The 19,883-nt window shown below is 35.9% G+C and overlaps 2 long non-coding RNA genes across 4 annotated transcripts in view; both read right to left on the minus strand.

Moving 5' to 3' along the window:
- Nucleotides 1-505: 505 nt before the first annotated feature.
- LOC108983645 overlaps nucleotides 506-19,883 on the minus strand; it is a 24,548-nt gene continuing 5,170 nt past the window's right edge. For both annotated transcript variants that reach the window (XR_004801695.1, XR_001994908.2), the window contains exon 6: nucleotides 506-915. This is a non-coding gene — a long non-coding RNA (uncharacterized LOC108983645). The remainder of the gene's footprint in view (nucleotides 916-19,883) is intronic.
- LOC118348719 lies at nucleotides 17,884-19,773 on the minus strand. 2 transcript variants are annotated; one of them, XR_004801696.1, is made up of 4 exons: nucleotides 19,533-19,773; nucleotides 19,127-19,224; nucleotides 18,778-18,858; nucleotides 17,884-18,672 (listed from the first exon to the last, which is right to left on the minus strand). It is a non-coding gene; the product is annotated as an uncharacterized LOC118348719 (long non-coding RNA). The 2 variants fall into 2 exon arrangements; XR_004801697.1 differs by having other exon boundaries at nucleotides 17,884-18,683.

The raw sequence follows: 19,883 nt of genomic DNA on the forward strand, positions 1-19,883 counted from the left end.
AACCGTAGATCAACATAGGTATGAACAAAGTACCATGCCGCCGACTCGTAAATCTACAATAGCGATAACTACTTTTCAAAACACTCATGTAGTTGCTTTCAAGTTCTTTCTTTCAAAAGGTGCAATTAATGTGTCATCCGTTGTCTTGTCTAAGTTCTCTTTCACATTGAATACTTCATGAATGGAATCTCATGACTTGTAAGTAGAAATCTAGACGAGTAGCTTAATTTCTTGCTTGTTTGAGGTCTCTTTTGGTTGCTAAAGGCATCCTCACAGTATAATCCATGCTTATTATTAGTAATTGTTGATGCAAGAAAATTTTGCTTAACATGTTGGAGGGAGAGAAAGAGTCAATCCGGGCCTACTGGGGTGACTTGTGCCTCCATCGGTGTTTGATTGGAGCCACCGGAGGTGTTCCGGTGTGGCTGTACGGTGTCGGTGCATACATTCATGGCAGTGGATAGAACATGAGTGCATAGAAAGTAAAGAGAGATGGACACAAAGATTTACGTGGTTCGGCACTAGGCCTACGTCCATGGGGGGTTTGTGAAGAGGAGTTTCCACTATAATGTATTGGTTTACATTCACTCATGGTCCCTCATATCTTACTGTACAAAGAAAGCTGGAGATCCGCTTGTTGGAGAAGAAAATCCCTCTGGAGCTCTCCTCTCCGGGGTTGAAGAAGAAGCCAAAGAAGAAGAAGATGAGAGCGTCTTTTTAAAGTCGTCTGATCCCTCCCCTTTATCTAATCCCCTTGCCATGAGGTGACTTGACCCTTGGCATGTCTGATTTGCTCTCCTTAGCCTCTGACCCCTTTGACACTTGCATGCTCTCATGTCCCTCCTTATCTCTTTCTTGTTTCCCCCTCTTGTTTATCCCTTCACAGAAGCCCGCGATTCTTAAAGGCAACTTGTTCTAACAAAAGTCATTGAGAATCTTTAAGATAAAATATGCCACAAAAGTCGTCAACAAGAAAACAAAATAATATGCTTGTGTTAGATGAGGATCTAACGAGATGAATCGTGACAATCATGAAGATGAGGATGTGATGAGATCATGATCGTATGAAAAGATGATGAGATGATAAATGATGAGATAATGATGTATGTGAACGTAAATAGATGAATCGTAAAGGCTATGAAGACGATGTAATGAGATCAAGATGATATGAAAAGATGATGGGATGATAAATGATATGAAATGATTACGAGCTAAGCCGACCAAATCGGTAAGGATAAAAGCAAACACCTTGGCCTATCTAGTGAAGAGTGGATGCTTTGCAAAATGATGGTAAAAGCCCCCGTGGCTATTTCTCCCTAATTATTTAGCCTATCTCTCACAAGTAAGAGACAACATAATTTATGAAGATATGATGCTTGCAAGGTAAACCATCAATAAATGTAGTACTAGAAAATGCGAAAAACAATACAAATATTTTTACAATACTTATCTTAATGTTACAAAAATAGACATCTACTCGATAAATGCAATAAATGGTATATCAAACCTGTAATTTTAAACTTCGAGAAAACATCATCTCTTAACAACATCTCATCACAAAACCTCTTGCAAATTTTAAAACTAAATTAAGGAAAATAACAGTATACAACAACAGATATCAATAATGATAACAATAATAAAACTAATGAGGATGATCTCAAAACTAATGGTGATGATAATATGAAAAGAGGATGCAATGATGATGTGATGAGATCATGATGATAGATGAGGATGTAATGAGATGGATTGTGACAGTCATGAAGATGAGGATTGGATGAGCTCACGATGGCATGAAAAGATGATGAGATGATAAATTGTGAGATGATGATGAGTATGCTGATGTAAAGAGATGAATCGTGATGGTTATGAAGATGATGTAATGATAAATGATATGAAAAGATGGATGAGATGATGAGATGATAAATATAAATGGTAATAAATGATATAAATGGTGCCAGGTTGGTCCTTTGGCCCACCCACCCTTATATATATATATATAATATTTATAAATATAAATATAAATCATAATATCATATATATTAAAAAAACAAAGCCCTAACTATAATACCACTTTTTCTCTCTCAATCTGTGTTCAATCATTTGTAGCACCCCCCACCTCACTCTTCACCCCCTCACCCTTCTCTTTCTCTTATTCCTTTCAGACTTTCAAGCCTCAATGACCACCATCCCTTCTCTTTCTTTTTTCTTCTCCTCCATATTTCCCATCTTCTCCTCTTTTTAACCAACATCTCAATTCTTTCCATTATCGTGGGTACTTATGGCAATCCCGCAAGCTACGACAGTAAGACCACAGTTTGGTCATGGGTCTCTACCACTCAAAATCACGGTATTTGTCGTGGGTCTGTATGTTAGAGACCCAATGTGACTATGAGTGATGAATTTGCAAGTTTAACAATCCACTACTACAACCATGGGCTATAAAGATCTGTGACCCGAGACCACGGCATATGGGTTTGTGCACGTTTATTACTTAGTTTCGTTTATTTTTTTTCATTTTTATGAGTTTGTTTTGGTTTTTTGTGGATTTGTGATATTTTCTAATATGTAAATTTGTTTGTTTTGATCTGTAAATTTGTTGGTTTTTGTTTGGATTTTTATTGGACCATTTGTAAAAAATATGGTGTTGAGCCGTGTGGTCTGACAATGGTGGCTCCAATCTGCCTCCCGCTATCCAGACGAGGTCACCCAACCACGGGGTTAACCCCCCTCCCTTCCCAGTCCATGCATGTAACAATTCTAGTGAATAGTGGATACTTTGCAAAATGATAGTAAAAGCCCCCGTGCCTATTTCTCCCTAATTAGTTAGTCTATCTCTCAAATCACAAGTAAGAGACAACATAATTTATGAATATATGATATTTGCAAGGTAAACCATCAATAATGGTAGTAATAGAGAATGCGAAAAACAATACAAATATTTTTACAATACTAAAGATAGACATATATTGGATAAATGCAATAAATGGTATATCAAACCTATAATTTTATAACTTCGAGGTAACTTCATGTCTTAACAACCTATCATCATAAAATCTCTTGCAAATATTAAAAATAAATTAAGTAAAATAGTAGTATGCGACAACAAATATCAATAATGATAACAATAATGAAACTAATGAGGATGATCTCAAGACTAATGATGATGATAATATTAAAAGATGATGCAAGGATGATGTGATGAGATCATGATGATAGGTGAGGATGTAACGAGATGGATCATGACAGTCATGAAGATGAGGATGTGATGAGCTCATAAGGGTATGAAAAGATGATGAGATGATAAATTGTGAAATAATGATGAGTATGCTGATGTAAAGAGATTAATCGCGATGGTTATGAAGATGATGTGATGTGATCAAGATGATATGAAAAGACGATGAGATGATAAATATAAATGGTGATAAATGATATAAATGGTGCCAGGTTGGTCCTTTGGCCAACCCAACCTTGTATATATATAGATATATATATATATATATATATAAATACATATATATATATATATCTATAAATATAAATATTAATCATAATATCATATATTAAATAAACAAAGCCTTAACTATAATATCACTTTTTTTCTCTCTCAATCTCTGTTCAATCATTTATTTCCTTTGTAGCAGACCGCCCCCTCCCCCTCCCCCTCACCCTTCTCTTTTTCTCATTCCTTTCAGACTATCACGCCTCATTTGCCAACATCCATGTTTCTCTCTCTTTTTTCTTCTCCTCCATATTTCCCATCTTCTCCTCCTCTTTCTAACCAACTTCTCAATTCTTTCCATTATCGTGGGTACTCATGGCCATCCGACAGGCTACGACGGTAAGACCATAGTTTGATCGTGGGTCTCTACCACACAAAATCACGTTATTCGTCATGGGTCTGTATGTTAGAGACCCATTGTGATTATGAGTGACAAATTTGCTAGTTTAACAACCCACTACTACAACCATGGGCTATAAAGATCTGTGACCGGAGACCACGACATGTGGGTTTGTGAACGATTATTACTTAGTTTCGTTTATTTGTTTCGTTTTTGTGAGTTTGTTTTGGTTTTTTGTTGGATTTTTTATATTTTCTAATATGTAAGTTTGTTTGTTTTGATCTGTAAGTTTGTTGGTTTTTGTTTGGATTTTTATTGGATTATTTTTGTAAAAAATGTGGTGTTCAACCATGTGGTCTGACGGTGGTGGCTCCAATCTGCCTCCCGCTATCCATATGGGGTCACCCAACCACGGGGTTAACCCCCCTCCCTTTCCAATCCACGCATGTAACAATTCTAGTGAAGAGTGATGCTTTGCAAAATGATAGTAAAAGCTCCTGTGCCTATTTCTCCCTAATTATTTAGTCTCTCTCAAATCACAAGAGACAACTTAATTTTTGAAAATATGATGTTTGCAAGGTAAACCATCAATAATGGTAGTAATAGAGAATGTGAAAAACAATACAAATATTTTTACAATACTAAAAATAGACATCTATTGTATAAATGCAATAAACGGTATATCAAACCTATAATTTTATAACTTCGAGATAACTTCATCTCTTAACAACCTATCATCACAAAATCTCTTGAGAACATTAAAAATAAATTAAGTAAAATAATAGTATACGACAACAAATATCAATAATGATAACAATAATGAAACTAATGAGGATGATCTCAAAACTAATGGTGATGATAATATGAAAAGATGATGCATTGATGATGTGATGAGATCTTGATGATAATTGACGATGTATGATGATGTGATGAGATCATGATGATAGATGAGGATGTAACGAGATGGATCGTGACAGTCATGAAGATGAGGATGTGATGACATCATGATGGTATGAAAAGATGATGAGATGATGATATATGCAGATGTAAAGAGATGAATCATGAAGGCTATGAAGACAATGTAAGGAGATCATGATGATATGAAAAGATGATGAGATGATAAATTATATGAAAAGATTACGAGCTAAGCCGACAAAATCGGTAAGGATAAAAGCAAACAGCACCTTGGCCTACAATGCGATGGAGAGCAAGTTTGCTGCTTGCCTGATTCCACGGGGGACAAGCTTTATTTTGCCTATTTTAAAGGCCAGCGGGTGGGTGCCTGGTTGGGCCTTTGGCCCACCCTTTATATGTATAAATAAAAATAAAAATCATAATATCATATATATTAAAAAAAAAAACCCTAACTATAATACCACTTTTTCTCTCTCTCAATCTCTCTTCTATCATTTCTTTCCTTTCTAGCAATCATCCACTCCCCCTCTCTCTTCACCCCCTCCTCACCCTTCTCTTTTCCTCAATCCTTTAAGAGTTTCAAGCCTCAATGGCCACCATCCCTTCTTCTCTCTCTTTTTTCTTTTCTTCCATATTTCTCATCTTCTCCTCCTCTTTTTAACCAGCTTCTGAGTTCTTTCCATTGTCGTGGGTACTCATGGCCAACCCATAGTTTACGACGATAAGGTCACAATTTGGTTGTGGGTCTCTACCACTTAAAACCACGATTTTTGCCGTCGGTCTATATGTTAGAGACCTACTGTGACTATGAGGGTCGAATTTTCAAGTTTAGCAATCCACTACGACGACCATGGGCTATAAAGATCTGTGACCCGAGACCCTAACAAGTGGGTCTGTGCACAATTATTACTTGGTTTTGTTTTTGTGAGTTTGGTTTGGTTTTTTGTTGGATTTGTGAAATTTTCTAACATGTAAGCTTGTTTGTTTTGATTTGTAAGTTTGTTGGTTTTTGTTTGGATTTTTATTGGACTATTTGTGTAACAAACTCACAAGTAAGAGACAACCAAATTTATGAATATATGATGTTTGCAAGGCAAACCATCAATAAATGTAGTAATAGAAAATGCGAAAAACAATATAAATATTTTGACAATACTTATCTCAATGTTACAAAACTAGACATCTATTAGAAAAATGCAATAAATGGTATATCAAACTTGTCATTTCATAACTTCGAGATAACTTTATCTCTTAACAACTTGTCATCACAAAACCTCTTGCAAATTTTAAAAATAAATTAAGGAAAATAAAAGTATACAACAACAGATATCAATAATGATAAAAATAATTAAACTAATGAGGATGATCTCAAAACTAATTATGACGATAATATGAAAAGATGATGCAATGATGATGGGAGGAGATCATGATGATAGATGAGGATGAATGACGATGTGATGAGATCATGATGATAGATGAGGATGTAACAAGATGGATCGTGACAGCCATGAAGATGAGGATGTGATGAGATCATGATGGTATGAAAAGATGATGAGATGATAAATGGTGAGATGATGATGAGTATGCTAATGTAAAGAGATGAATCGTGATGGCTATGAAGATGATGTAATGAGATCATAATGATATAAAAATATGATGTAATGATAAATGATATGAAAAGATGAAAAATAATATGAAAAGATTATGAGCTAAGCCGAGCAAATCGGTAAGGATAAAAGCCAACACCTTGGCCTACAATGAGATGGGGAGCAGGTTTGCTACCCGCCTGCATTCCACAGGTGGACGAGCTTTAATTAGACAGTGTTAAAGTCCAGCGGGCGGGTGCCAGGTTGGGCCTTTGGCCCACCCAGCCTTTGATCTATATATATAAGTATATATATATATATATGTGTGTGTGTGTGTATAGATCATAATATCATATATATTAAAAAAACAAAACCCTAACTATAATACCACTTTTTCTCTTTGCCAATCTCTCTTCAGTCATTTCTTTCCTTTTTAGCAGACCTCCACCTCCCCCTCTCTCTCCAGCCCCTCACCCATCTCTTTTCCTCATTTCTTTCAGACTTTAACACCTCAATGGCCACCATCCCTTCTTCTCTACCTTTTTTGTTCTCCTCCATATTTTCTATCTTCTCTTCCTCTTTTTAACGAGCTTCTCAATTCTTTCCACTATCGTGGGTACTCATGGCCAACCCGCAATCTATGACTATAAGACCAAGGTATTTGTCGTGGGTCTGTATGTTAAAGACCTACTTTGACTATGAGTGACGGATTTGTAAGTTTAACAATCCACTATGACGACCATGGGCTATAAAGATCTGTGACCCGAGACCACGGCATGTGGGTCTGTGCACAAATATTACTTGGTTTCGTTTGTTTGTTTCATTTTTGGGAGTTTGTTTTGGTTTTTTGTTGAATTTGTGATATTTTCTAATATGTGAGTTTGTTTGTTTTGATCTGTAAGTTTGTTGGTTTTTATTTGGATCTTTGTTAGACAATTTTTGTAAAAAAATGTGGTGTTAAACGGGGTGGTCTGAAGGTGGGGGCTCCAATCCGCCTCCCACTATCTAGAAGGTCACCTGCCCACGGGGTTACCACCCCTTCCCCATCCATGTATGTCACAATTCTAGAAGCCCCCATGCCTATTTCTTCCTAATTATTTAGTCTATCTCTCAAATCACAAGAGACAACATAATTTATGAATATATGATATTTGCAAGGTAAACCATCAATAATGGTAGTAATAGATAATGCGAAAACCAATACAAGTATTTTTACAATATTTTTACAATACTAAAATAGACATCTATTAGATAAATGCAATAAATGGTATATCAAACCTATAATTTTATAACTTCGAGATAACTTCATCACTTGACAACCTGTCATCACAAAATCTCTTGCAAATATTAAAAATAAATTAAGGAAAATAATAGTATACAACATCAAATAACAATAATGATAACAATAATGAACCTATGAAGATTATCTCAAAACTAAAGGTGATGATAATATGAAAAGATGATGCAATGATGATGTTATGAGATCATGATGATAGATGAGGATGTATGATGATGTGATGAGATCATGATGATAGATGAGGATGTAACGAGATGGATCGTGATAGTCATGAAGATGAGGATGTGAGGAGATCATGATGGTATGCAAAGATGATGAGATAATAAATGATGAGATGATGATGAGTATGCTGATGTAAATAGATGACTTGTGATGGCTATGAAGATGATGTAATGAGATTATGATTATATGAAAAGATGATGTAATGATAAATGATATCGAAAGATGATGAGATGATAAATGATATGAAAAGATTACGAGCTAAGCCAACCAAATCGGTAAGGATAAACGCCAACATCTTGGCCTATAATGCGATGGAGAGCAAGTCTGCTACCCACCTGATTTCACGGGTGGACGAGCTTTAATTCGCCCATTTTAAAGGTCAGCGGGCGGGTGCCTGGTTGGGCCTTTCGCCCACCAGACCTTTAATGTATATAAATATATATATCTATAAATAAAACTGTAAATCATAATATCATATATATTTAAAAAAACAAAACGCTAAATATAATACCACTTTTCCTCCCTCTCAATCTCTCTTGTCATTTCTTTCCTTTCTAGCAAACATCAACCTTCTCTTTTCCTCATTCCTTTTAGAGTTTCCGCCACAATGGCCACGATCCCTTCTTCTTTCTCTTTTTTCTTCTCCACCATATTTCTCATATTCTCCTCCTCCATTTAACCAGCTTCTCAATTCTTTCCATTGTCGTGGGTACTCATAGCCAACCCGCAGTCTACAACAGTTTGGTCGTGGGTAGAGCTCTACCACTCAAAACCACGATTTTCATCATGAATCTGTATGTTAGAGACCCATTGTGATTATGAGTGACGAATTTGCAAATTTAACAATCCAGAACGACGACCATGGGCTATGAAGATTTGTGACCCGAGACCACGACATGTGGGTCTGTGCATGATTATTACTTGATTTCGTTTTTGTGGGTGTGTTTTGGTTTCTTGTTAGATTTTTTATATTTTTAATATGTAAGTTTGTTGGTTTTGATGTGTAAATTTGTTGGTTTTCGTTTGGATTTTTATTTGACTATTTTTGTAAAAAATGTGGTGTTGAACGTGGTGGCCTGACAGTGGTGGCTCCAATCTGGCTCCCGCTATCCAAACCCCCCCCCCCCCCACAGCCCACCCCTTCCCCGTCCATGCATGTAACAATTCGAGTGAAGAGTGGATGCTTTGCAAAATGATAGTAAAAGTCCCCATGCCTATTTCTCCTACCATCAATAAATGTAGTAATAGAAAATGCAAAAAACAATACAAATAATTTTACAATACTTATCTTAATGTTACAAAAATAGACTTCTATTGGATAAATGCAATAAATGATATATAAAACTTGTCATTTTATAACTTCGAGATAACTTCATCACTTAACAATCTGTCATCACAAAATCTCTTACAAATATTAAAAATAAATTAAGAAAATACTAGTTATACAATGATGATGTGATGAGATCATGATGAAAGATGAGGATGTAAGATGATGTGAAGAGATAATAATGATAGATGAGGATGAAACGAGATGGACCGTGACAGTCATGAAGATGAGGATGTGATGAGATCATGATGGTATGCAAAGATGATGAGATGATAAATGGTGAGATGATGATGAGTATGCTAATGTAAAGAGGTGAATCGTGATGGTTATGAAGATGATGTAATGAGATCATGATGATATAAAAAGATGATGTATTGATAAATGATATGAAATGATGATAAGATGATAAATGATAAGATTACGAGCAAAGTCGACCAAACCGATAAGGAAAAACGCCAACATCTTGGCCTATTATAATGTGATGGAGAGCAAGTCTGCTACCCGTCTGATTCCACTGGTGGACGAGCTTTAATTCACCCGTTTTTGAAGGTCACCTTTAATGTATATAAATATATATATCTATAAATATAAATATAAATCATAATATCATATATTAAAAAAACAAAATGCTAACTAGAATACCACTTTTTCTCCCTCTCAATCTCTCTCCTGTCATTTCTTTCTTTTCTAGGAAACATCCCCCTCCCCCTCTCTCTTCACCCCATCACCCTTCTCTTTTCCACATTCCTTTCAGAGTTATCGCCTCAATGCCCACCATCCCTTCTTCTCTCTCTTTTGTCTTCTCCACCATATTTCTCATCTTCTCCTCCTCTTTTTAACCAACTTTTCAGTTAGTTCCATGGGTACTCATGGCCAAACCGCAGCCTACGACGATAAGACCACAGTTTGGTTGTGGGTCTCTATCACTCAAAACCACGATTTTCGTCGTGGGTTTGTACACGATTACTACTTGTTTCGTTTTTGTGAGTTTGTTTTGGTTTTTTGTTGGATTTGTGATTTTTTTTAATATGTAAGTTTATTTGTTTTGATCTGTAAGTTTGTTGGTTTTTGTTTGAATCTTTATTTGACTATTTTTGTAAAAAATGTGGTGCTGAACGGGGTGGTCTGACGATAGTGGCACCAATCCGCCTCCCGCTATCCAAACTGGGAAAACCACACACGGGCCCCCCGTCCTTGCATATAACAATTCTAGTGAAAAGTGGATGCTTTGCAAAATGATATTAAAAGCCCCCCCGTGCCTATTTCTCCCTAATTATTTAGCCTATCTCTCACACGTAAGAGACAATCTAATTTTTGAATATATGATGTTTGCAAGGTAAACCATCAATAAATGTAGTAATAGAAAATGCGAAAAACAATACAAATATTTTTACAATACTTATCTTAATGTTACAAAAATAGACTTCTATTGGATAAATGCAATAAATGGTATATAAAACCTGTCATCTTATAACTTCGAGATAACTTCATCACTTAACAACCTGTCATCACAAAATCTCTTGCAAATATTAAAAAAAAATTAAGGAAAATACTAATACAATAATGATGTGATGAGATCATGATAATAGATGAGGATGTATGATGATGTGAAGAGATCATAATGATAGATGAGGATATAACGAGATGGACCGTGACAGTCATGAAGATGAGGATGTGATGAGATGATAAATGGTGAAATGATGATGAGTATGCTGATGTAAAGAGGTGAATCGTGATAGTTATGAAGATGATGTAATGAGATCATAATGATATAAAAAGATGATGTAATGATAAATGATCTGAAAAGATTACGAGCTAAACTAACCAAATCGGTAAGGATAAAACCCAACACCTTGGCCAACAATGTGATGGAGAGCAAGTCTGCTACCCGCCTAATTCCATGGGTGGACGAGCTTTAATTCGCTCATTTTAAAGGCCAGCGGACGGGTGCTTGGTTGGGCCTTTGGTCCACCCAGCCTATGGGTCTGTGCACGATTATTACTTGGTTTCGTTTATTTGTTTCGTCTTTGTGAGTTTGTTTCAATTTTTTGTTCGATTTGTGATATTTTCTTATATGCAAGTTTGTTTGTTTTGATCTATAAGTTTGTTGGTTTATGGTTGGATTTTTATTGGACTTTTTTTGTAAAAAATGTGGTGTTGAACGGAGTGTTCTGACGGTGGTTGCTCCAATCCGCCTCTTGCCATCCAGACAGGTCACCCACCCACGGTGAATCGTGATAGTTATGAAGATGATGTAATGAGATCATAATGATATAAAAAGATGATGTAATGATAAATGATCTAAAAAGATTACGAGCTAAGCTAACCAAATCGGTAAGGATAAAAGCCAACACCTTGGCCAACAATGTGATGGAGAGCAAGTCTGCTACCCGCCTAATTCCATGGGTGGACGAGCTTTAATTCGCTCGTTTTAAAGGCCAGCAGATGGGTGCTTGGTTGGGCCTTTGGTCCACCCAGTCTATGGGTCTGTGCACGATTATTACTTGGTTTCGTTTATTTGTTTCGTCTTTGTGAGTTTGTTTCAATTTTTTGTTCGATTTGTGATATTTTCTTATATGCAAGTTTGTTTGTTTTGATCTATAAGTTTGTTGGTTTATGGTTGGATTTTTATTGGACTTTTTTTGTAAAAAAATGTGGTGTTGAACGGAGTGTTCTGACGGTGGTTGCTCCAATCCGCCTCTTGCTATCCAGACAGGTCACCCACCCCCACCTACGGGATTAACTCCCCCCCCTCCCCCTCCCTCGTCAATGCATATAACAATACTAGTGAAAAGTTGATGCTTTGCAAAATGATAGTAAAAGGCCCCGTGCCTATTCCTCCCTAATTATTTAGTCTATCTCTCAAATCACAAGTAAGAGACAACATAATTTTTGAATATATGATGTTTGCAAGGTAAACCAGCAATAATGGTAGTAATAGAGAATGGAAAAAACAATACAAATATTTTTACAATACTATAAATAGACATCTATTGGATAAATGCAATAAATGGTATATCAAACCTGTAACTTTATAACTTCTAGATAATTTCATCTCTTAACAACCTGTCATCACAAAATCTCTTGCAAATATTATAAATAAATTAAGGAAATTAATAGTATATAGCAACAAATATCAATAATGAAACTAATGAGGATGATTTCAAAACTAATGGTGATGATAATATGAAAAGATGATGCAATGATGATGTGATGAGATCATGATGATAGATGAGGAAGTATGATAATATGATGAGATCATGATGATAAATGAGGATGTAACAAGATGGATCGTGACAGTCATGAAAATGAAGATGTGATGAGATCATGATGGTATGGAAAGATGATGAGATGATAAATGGTGAGAAGATGATGAGTGTATGCTGATGTAAATAGATGAATCGTGATGGCTATGAAGATGATGTAATGATAAATGATATGAAAAGATGATGAGATGATAAATGATATGAAAAGATTACGAGCTAAGCCAACCAAATCAGTAAGGATAAAACCCTACACCAAGGCCTACAATGCGATGGAGAGAGCAAGTTGCATTCGCCCGTTTTAAAGTCTAGTGGGCGGCCTTTAATACTATTAATAAAAATATAAATCATTATATTATATATATTAAAAAAACAAAACCCTAACTATAATACCAATTTTTCTCCCTCAATCTCTCTTCTGTCATTTCTTTTCTTTGCAGCAGACATTCGCCTCCCCCTCTCTCTTCACCCCCTCACCCTTTTCTTTTCCTTATTCCTTTCAGACTTTCATGCCTCAATGGCCACCATCCCCTCTTGTCTCTATTTTTTCTTCTCTCCATATTTTCCATCTTATCCTTCTTTTTTTAACCGATTTCTCAGTTCTTTCCATTATCGTGGGTACTCATGGCCAGCCCGCAATCAACGATAGTAAAACCACAGCTTGGTCGTGGGTCTCAAGGACCCAATACGACGATCTTGATTGTTAGTCAGTAAGTTAGCCAGGCCTACAACTGTGACTATGAATGACGAGTCTGCAAGTTTAACAATCCATCATAGCGAACATCGGCCATAAAGATCTGCTCACATATCAATTAAGATCTGTGATTGAAGACCACGACCATGGCCTGTGGGTCTGTGCACGATTATTACTTGGTTTTGTTTATTTGTTTCTTTTCATCTGTAATTTTGAGTTTGTTTTGGTTTTTTGTTAGATTTGTGATTTTTTCTAATATGTAAGTTTGTTTGGTTTGATCTGTATGTTTGTTGGGTTTTGTTTGGATTTTTATTGGACATTTTTTTTGTAAAAATGTGGTGTTGAACGAGGTGGTTTGACAGTAGATGCTTTTCAAAATGATAGTAAAAGCCCCCGTGCCTATTTCTCCCTAATTATTTATATGTTTGGGTAGCGAAGATATCTCAACACTTTCCAAATATTCTCGTACAGATGAAAATACTCCACATGCCAAACACAGTGAACCATCTTCGTATCAAAGTCTCTCCAAAAATTATTATAATATTTATCACTATTAAATATAAATAAAAAATAAAATCACTATAATATTTATCACTATTATATATAAATAAAATCATCATTAAAAAAAAATCAATCATTGACGAGATCCACACATTTTTCAATTATCTATCCAAACAATTCAAAATACTCTCAATGGGGACCCACAAACCCACTTCAATCTCTACTCATAACTATTCACAAACACTCTCAACACTTCTTATGTATTCTCACTACCCAAACGTAGTCTAATCACAAGTAAGAGACAACATAATTTATGAATATATGATATTTACAAGGTAAACCATCAATATAGTAATAGAAAATGCAAAAATCAATACATATATTTTTATAATACTTATCTTAAAGTTATAAAAATAGACATCTATTGGATAAATGCAATAAATGATATATCTAACCTGTAATTTTATAATTTCGAGATAACTTCATCTCTTAACAACCTCTCATCACAAAACCTCTTGCAAATATTAAAAGTAAATTAAGGAAAATAATAGTATACAACAACAAATATCAATAATGTTAACAATAATGAAACTAATTAAAGATGATCTCAAAACTAATGGTGATGATAATATGAAAAGATGAGGCAATGATGATGTGATGAGACTCATGATGATAGATGAGGATGTATGATGATGTGATGAAATCATGATGATAGATGAGGATGTAACGAGATGGATCGTGACAATCATGAAGATGAGGATGTGATGAGATCATGATGCTATGAAAAGATGATGAGATGATAAATGATGAGATGATTATGAGTATGCTGATGTAAAAAGATGAATTGTGATGGTTATGAAGATGATGTAATGAGATCATGATGATATGAAAAGATTATGAGCTAAGCCGAGCAAATCGGTAAGGATAAAACTCATCACCTTGGCCTACAATGCGATGGAGAGCAGGTCTGCTACCCGCTTGCATTCCATAGGTGGACGAGCTTTAATTAGACCATTTTAAAGTCCAACGGACGAGTGCCAATTTGGGCTTTTACCCACCCAACCTTTATATTTATATATCTATGTAAATATAAATCATAATATCATATATAACACTTTTTCTCGCTTTTGTCAATCTCGCTTCTGTCATTTGTTTACTTTCTAGCAAGCATAGATATACTCCCCCTCTTTCACCCCCTCATCCTTCTCTTTTTCTCATTCCTTTCAGACTTTCACGTGCAATAGCCACCATCCCTTCTTCTCTCTCTTTTTTCTTCTCCTCCATATTGCCCATCTACTCTCCACTTTTTAACCAACTTCTCAGTTCTTTCCATTATCGTGGGTATTCATGGCCAACCCGCAGTCTACAATGGTAAGACCACAATTTGGTCGTGGCTCTATTTGTTAGAGACCCACTATTAGTGACGAATTTGCAAGTTTAACAATCCACTATTACGATCATGGGCTATAAAGATCAGTGACCTGAGACCATTGCCTGTGGGTCTGTGCACGAGCTTTTTTGTTAGATTTGCGATATTTTCTTATATGTAAGTTTGTTTGTTTTGATCTATAAGTTTGTTGGTTTTTGTTTGGATTTTTATTGGATTATTTTTTGTAAAAACTGTGCTGCTGAACAGGATGGTCGGACGGTGGTGGCTACAATCCGCCTCCCGCTATCACCTACAAAGTCACCCACACAAGCCCCCGTGCCTATTTCTCCCTAATTATTTAGCATATCTCTCACAAGTAAGAGACAACCTAATTTATGAATATATGATGCTTGCAAGGTAAACCATCAATAAATGTAGTAATAGAAAATGCGAAAAACAATACAAATATTTTTACAATACTTATCTTAATGTTACAAAAATATACCTCTACTGGATAACTGCAATAAATGGTATATCAAACCTGTAATTTTAAACTTCGAGATAACTTCATCTCTTAACAACCTGTCATCACAAAATCTCATGCAAATATTAAAAATAAATTAAAGGAAAATAATAGTATACAACAACAAATATCAATAATGATAACAATAATGAAACTAATGAGGATGATCTCAAAACTAATAATGATGATAATATAAAAAGATGATGTGATGAGATCATGATGATAGATGAGGATGGAACGAGATGGATCGTGACAATCATGAAGATGAGGATGTGATGAGATCATAATGGTATGAAAAGATGATGAGATGATAAATGGTGAGATGATGATGAGTATGCTGATGTAAAGAGATGAATAGTGATGGTTATGATGATGATGTAATGAGATCATGATGATGTAAAAAGATGATGTAATGATAAATGATATGAAAAGATGATGAGATGATAAATGATATGAACTAAATCAGTAAGGATGAAACCCAACACCTTGTGGCCTACAATGCGATGGAGATCGTGAAGTAGAAATTGAAAGGAACTTCAAGAAACCAAGGTTGGAAGATGTTGCTGCCACCTACAAATTGGACTGGTTCTATGCCTACTTAAAAGCTTATATGGTAGCTGAATGGTGCCGTTACAAGTAACTTGGGTGGAGCATCTAACTATTGTTTGATGGAAGGGAAATTGAGTGGTGAAGGGCTGGATAAACAACTGGTGCTGCTATTTTTCTACTGCTGTTGCAGTTGTTGCTGCACTACTTGGATGTTATTTGTTGTCATGACCGTTTGGTTTGGATAATGAGTTGAGATGAGATGAGTTGAGTTGAGATTAAAATTGAAAGTTGAATAAAATATTGTTTTAATATTATTATTGTTTTAGGATTTGAAAAAGTTAAATTGTTTATTATTTTTTGTATGGGAATTTGGAAAAGTTGTAATGATGATATGAGATGAGATGAAACGGTTCTTGTATCCAAACGGGGGGGAGCCTAAGTTTTGGTTTTGTCATCACATAGTAATGCTATAGTGCAAATAGACTAAAGGAAATGAAGGAGGAAAATAAGTATTTTAAGTACTAGGCGTAAAAGAACCAAAAGAATAGAAGAGTACAACTGGAAATTGGAGAAAGCTGAGATATTGCAACACTGCTGCTTTTTCTGTTTTGCTGTTGTTTAGGTTGCTATTTTCAGTTCCTACCACTACTATGCGATTGTTTATAGTGTTGTTGAGGTACAGGAATCTAATACACTTATAGTTGATGCTAAAAGAAAGGAGTATAAGTTGAAGAGAAACTCAAGAGACTAGGGGTTGCAAATTGCTGCTGTAATAGCTGTAGAATTGTTGGGTTGTTTCAGATGTGATATGATGCAGCTGCATTTTGACACTTCTAAAGATTGATTCTTATACAAGGGGTCTTGAATGATGTGGCCAATTATGGCTTGAGAGGAGAATTTGGAAAGGTAAAAGGGCTGGAACAGATCATTACATCTGTTGAGATTTTCCTTTTGTCATGCAGCTGCGACTGTTGCTTTTTGCATCACTCTTAGCTGCTGTTTGATGTCTCTATGAGGAGTTATTTCAAGGGTTTAATACAAATTCATGGAGAATTAATCAAGCTCAAGATGAAACTGAAGAGAAGAGAGGAATGAGACTGATTTGAAGCAATTAAATCAACCCAGAAACATAGTAAAGACAGATGACAGTTTCTTTTTCACCTCAAACTTGAACGAGTTTTAAGTGTTTCTCTAAACCTTCGAGCTTCCTCCTTTTTCTATAGACTTCACTATTGTTTTCATGGTTTCTATGAAGGTTTTTCTACCTCTTGACGTGGCCTTAAACAAGGGAATGGTGGAGAGGATGAGAGCTGAACAATAGAAAGAAAAGGGAGGAGCTGCGTGTTGCTGTTCCCCTCAGTTCCAGCTACTTAGAGCTGGTTTTGGTCTGAGATTTTAAGGTCATTTGGTACTCCTAATGTCACATATTGAGGGTGAGTTAAAGAGATGAGATAAAGGCAAACTAAGGGGCTAGAACTTGAGAGGAATCAGAGCTAAAGGTGCTGAATTTTCTGCACAAGCTTGTACAGCCAATAAGTTAGTTATATACCTGTTTCAAAACCCCCCCTCCTTCAACTGTAATCCCAACTACACAAGCAATGAACTAGCGTTGAAGAAAAATTGGAAATAAGCATGATTTATGGGTAGACATAGCATAAAAACAGCCAAAGATAGTTCTTGATAAACCAGAAAATTTTAATGAAATCCTTAGTTGTTTACTTAGTTATTAGCTTGAGTAGAAGGTAAAAAAATACTTACTGATCTCTACTAGTTTAACACATAAAAATGGAGGCCTAAACATAATTGAAAAGTGATTCAAATAGAGGAAGAAGTATAGTTAAAACTATAGCAGAACTTTTTTGTAGAAACTGTACAGCTTGGAACAAAACAAGGCAGAAAATTATCTCACCTCTTCAAGCAGTAGATTGCACGAATTATGCATGTTTCTACCTTCCCTCCACTTGGTTACACACCCAACTAAACACAAGTATTAGGGCAAAAATGTAAGGACAGATGAGGTTGGAAGACACCATGACAGAATCTGTTGCAGAAAATTCCAGAACTTGGAAGTGTGTTGCTGCTATCTTTTTAGGTGCTAAATGTGAACTAAGAGAGGGAAAAATGATGGAGTTTTAAACTAAACTGAACTTAGTCTTCTTACAAAAGAAATTTAAGCCAAAATTCCAGCCTTGTAGAGTGAAGATATAAGCTAAAAATGAAGGGGAAACTGCTGCAGCACAAATAGAAAACATCACAAATTTCCTGATGTACTTTGAGCTCTAACAGGTGGGTTTAATCCTATTTACAGATCCTATTTTCCTTCCTTACGATTATCCACTCAAATACACAAGTTATAGAAGAAAGATGTGAGAAAAGGAAGGTGAAACTCACAACATAAATTCTGGACAGCAGCAGATATTCAAAGAAAAGCTAAACACGGTTGCTGTTTGTGTGTATTGTGCAGGCTGCTGCCCTTGCTTCAACTGCTATCATCCATTTCAGCTGGCTACATGATGGGAAAAAGAAGAGGAAAGCAAGAGAGGAAGAGCCATGGACTTTCGACTGAAGGAAGTGAAGATGATGGGATCTGTTTTGGGGCTCAAGGTGTTGACAGATTGTGGGTGTCAGGGAAATATGTAGTCTTAAAACAAAGATAGAAAAAGGAAGAGATAAGGATGGAGATGATGAATACCTGGTAGGATCACAAAGAAACATTCAAAATAGTCCATACAGAATACGTTCTCATTGAAGGGTGCGGGTGGGCTGAATATTCCTAGCCAAGAGGATGAGCCAAACCAGAAAAGTCTTAGAAGTGGATTTGCATTAAAACTACAAAATCAAAATACCCCCGTGGAGAATTATAAACATATATGAATCAATTTTCACTAGAAAGATTGGGGAAAAGAAAAAGTAAAACAATGACTGCATTCGTTTCAGATACCAATTTCTTTGAAGATATAGAGAAAAAGAACAAAAAACAAAACTAAAGATATGTTGCAAATCGTTAATGGTAAAATTTCCCCCCTATCACCTTCACTTACATATGACCCGCAGAGGCCTTGCAGAACCATGATCGTAGTGAGTCTGCCTTGCCGTGAGAAATCTTTGAGGTGCCTCTCACTGCAGGATAGCTGAGGACCTGTGAGGCAAAGAAACATTAAAAATCGTGTAGACCCAACGGAATGCTCAAGCTAGTAAGTTTTCAAGCTAATAAGAGGAAGAACCAGACAAGAAAAACCTTAACGGAATAATGTGAGGAATACTCAAGGGAATAATGTGAGGAGTACTCTTAACTAAGAGGAAGAACCAGACAAGAAAAACCTAGCTAGCAAAAGAACAAGAAGCATATGCTCATCAATCCAAAAGGGAGAAGAGAAAGGGGCAAGCATATTCGCAAATCCTTAACCCCGAGCAGACAACACGGAGGAGATAAAAAGGCGTACATACCATCAATCTTTAATTCGAGCAGACAAATGATTTCGTGCCCGAGCACGTCTGATTCTCACGACCTCGGCTTAGATTAGAAATCACCGCTAGAATTGAAAACAATTAATCGAAAGGCAATTTTTTGCAACGGAGGTACACCGATTGAGCAAAATCGAGGGCAAAGACCAAACCGACACAGGTGAGGATTAACGAGTAATTTCACCGGAAGTCTCTCTCTATTCAAATTGGACAATGGAAAGAAACTAACGGCTAAATCTATTGTCTTCCCACCGTCACGTGGATGTATAAAAGGTAATTAATGGCTTTGTGGGTTTTTTCTTCTTTTTTAACCGTTGCTGGAATGATTTGTGT

Source organism: Juglans regia, chromosome 6 (genome assembly GCF_001411555.2).
Source record: "Juglans regia cultivar Chandler chromosome 6, Walnut 2.0, whole genome shotgun sequence".
Taxonomy (NCBI): Eukaryota; Viridiplantae; Streptophyta; class Magnoliopsida; order Fagales; family Juglandaceae; genus Juglans; species Juglans regia.